This window comes from Chiloscyllium plagiosum, chromosome 28 (assembly GCF_004010195.1).
Source record: "Chiloscyllium plagiosum isolate BGI_BamShark_2017 chromosome 28, ASM401019v2, whole genome shotgun sequence".
Classification (NCBI taxonomy): Eukaryota; Metazoa; Chordata; class Chondrichthyes; order Orectolobiformes; family Hemiscylliidae; genus Chiloscyllium; species Chiloscyllium plagiosum.
The window spans coordinates 16,299,590-16,302,696 of record NC_057737.1 but is presented as its reverse complement, the minus strand read 5'-3'; the positions used below and the strand labels follow the sequence as shown (position 1 = coordinate 16,302,696).

At 40.8% G+C, this 3,107-nt stretch overlaps 1 protein-coding gene across 3 annotated transcripts in view; it reads right to left on the bottom strand.

The window, feature by feature from the left end:
* gosr1 (golgi SNAP receptor complex member 1) overlaps positions 1-3,107 on the bottom strand; it is a 103,229-nt gene that overhangs the window by 26,865 nt on the left and 73,257 nt on the right. The window lies entirely within an intron of this gene.

Here is a 3,107-nt window from a genome sequence, read left to right as displayed (position 1 = left end):
AGTGGACCCAGCACTGATCCTTGTGGCACTCCACTGGTCACAGGCCTCCAGTCTGAAAAACAACCTTCCACCACCACCCTCTGTCTTCTACCTTTGAGCCAGTTCTGTATCCAAATGGCTAGTTCTCCCTGTATTCCATGAGATCTAACCTTGCTAACCAGTCTCCATGGGGAACCTTGCTGAATGCCGTACTGAAGTCCATATAGATCACATCTACCGCTCTGCCCTCATCAATCCTTTGTTACTTCCTAAAAAAACTCAATCAAGTTTGTGAGACATGTGTCATAAATTCTCTTTCCTTCAAACTTTAATAAAAAATCATTTTGTGTTTCAGTCCTTTGATGGATAAATAGACTTGACCTGCTGTAAATCAGACAATTGTGAAAGTTCTGTCCCACCTTCAACTCATAGTACAATGAGTTGAAGAGACATAAACACCCTGCTATTGTCCCCAAACATCCTTCTATATTCCCAGCCTACATTAGTGAATGAATATGGAAACAAATGCAATTGTGACTTGTCCAGATGTTTTAGAAGTAACACGCTTTTTTTTGATGCAACAAAAAAATAGAAATAGAGAGTAGGGGCAGACTCAACTCATTAACAGAAAAGCTTTTCCAAATACTCATTCCATTCAATTTCCTGTTAGCCATGTTTTCCTAATCTCTCACCAAAAAGGTTGCCAACAACAGTTAGCGTCACCTCAATAACTGACATGAGTCTGTAACTCATTCACAGCACAATTTTAGATAAATAAAATTAACCGTCTGGTTAATTCATCAGCATTAGACTAAAAACAACATTGTAAATTACCACTACTTACAGCTATTGTTATCTTCATTACTGGAAAAGGGAAATAATAGGTTTGGCTTGAATATGGTCATTTGTATAATTTAAACTGAACTGTAAACTATTATAAGTATTGGACACCAGCTTTATTTACAATGAACAATTCTGAGGAAGCTCATCCATATATTTTAAATCATTTTGATTTCTCAATTTGCTCAATGATCTCAGATTATTCTGGAAAGCTTTTGCCAACGTTTTTATTCATCTCCTATGGATGAGGTCATGCTGGAATGTGGTCCTACGAATGCCGAATAGTCAGAGTCATAGAGATATATGACACAGAAACAGACTCTTCCAGCCCAACTTAGCCACGTTGACCAGATATCCTAAATCAATCTAGTGCCATTTGCCAGCATTTGCTCCATATCCTTCTAAACCTTTCCTATTCATGTACCCATCCAGATGCCTTTCAAATGTTGTAATTGTACCAACCTCCACCACTTTCTCTGGCAGCTCATACCACCATACACACACCAACCTCTACATGATAAAGTTGCCTCTTAGATTCCTTTAAAATCTTTCCCCCTCACCTTAAACCTATGCCCTCTGGTTTTGGAACCCCCCCACCAGGTAAAAGATCTGGTCTATTTAGCCTCTCCATGCCAGTCATGATTTTATAAACCTCTATAAGGTCACCCTTCAGCCTCCAATGCTCCATGGAAAATAGTCCCGGTCTATTCAGCCTCTCCCTTTAGCTCAAATCATCCAATCCTGGCAACATCCTTGGAAATCTTTTCTGAACCCTTCCAAGTTTCACAACATCCTTCCTCTAGCAGGGAGACAAGAATTGCATGCCGTATTCCAATGATGGCCTAACGAATGTCCTGTACAGCCACAACATGACCACCCAACTCTTGTACTCAATGCACTGACCAATAAAGGCAAGCATACCAAACTATCTTATCTACCTGCGAGTCCACTTTCAAGGAACTATGATGCTGCACTCCAGTGTATAAGATCATATTCATTTGGCCATTCTTGGGGCATCAGCATACATAGCATGCTTCAACAGGCTATTCGACACTGGAGTCATCATGGCTGAGCTCCAACCTGCCCTTTATTTGAACTTTTGCACACACTTTTTATGGTAGTCAGTGGATAGCGCTCAGGAAAGGGAATGCTATCCTGTCCTTTCTCCAGCCAAATACCAAAGTTATGATGGCACTTCACAGTAGTCTCCTTATAAACTCTTGTACAAATTCTGTGTACGCTTTCCTTTTTCTCTCATTGTAAGTGCTTTAGTTGAAATATATTTTGACCACATACATATGTAGAATTGAAATATCTATATGATCCAGTTTGGTCTTTTTCAAATATTGACATGGAATGGCAGAGTCATTCATGTTAACTATAATTAATAATCACACGACACCAGGTTAGAGTCCAACAGGTTTATTTGGAAACACTAGCTTTTGGAGCGCTACTCCTTCATCTTTTAACTTCGTCCACCCCTGTCCAACACCAACACCTCCACATCATGTTAACTATTTACAGACACAAAAGGACACTTCCTTTGTCCATTGGGGATTCCTGCTGAAGGGCACTGCAGTCCCAGGCAATGTTAGGTCAAATCAGTCAGTCAGTGGACTTCAAAGTCATCTGTGTTTTTTGTGGCCTTGAAGTATCAGTGCTCCATGTTTACATTGATTGTACAAGGTTGCAGCTCTCTCTTTAATGCTTGAGGGGTCTGCTCCTGTTTTCAGTTGCACTTCACCTTCACATTTCTGACCTTTGGTCAGACAATGCTTGCTTTCACCATTTTTTCTCTGCTGCATCCTTTGCAATGTTTGCTCTTTATTAAATTAACTGCCACTGCTACATTCGAAGAATCCTGCTTCATTGCTTTTTTTATGCTACTTCAAGAAAAAAAAAGTTACTCTAAATGCAGCAGAAATGAACGCTATTCATCCTAATTTGTGGAAAAGCCTAGGAGTTTCATAAGATTGTTTATTTTCTTTTGATAAACTACACTAGTTTTAAGCTCAGGAGAAAGTAAGGACTGCAGATGCTGGAGATCATGGCTTAAAAATGTGTTGCTGGAAAAGCGCAGCAGGTCAGGCAGCATCAAAGGAACAGGAGAATCAACGTTTCGGGCATAAGCCCTTCTTCAGGAATGAGGAGATTGTGCCAAGCAGGCTAAGATAAAAGGCAGGGAGGAAGGACTTGGGGGAGGGGCATTGGGAATACGACAGGTGGAAGGAGGTTAAGGTGAGGGTGATAGGCCGGAGAGGGGGTGGGGGCTGAGAGGTCAGGAAGAA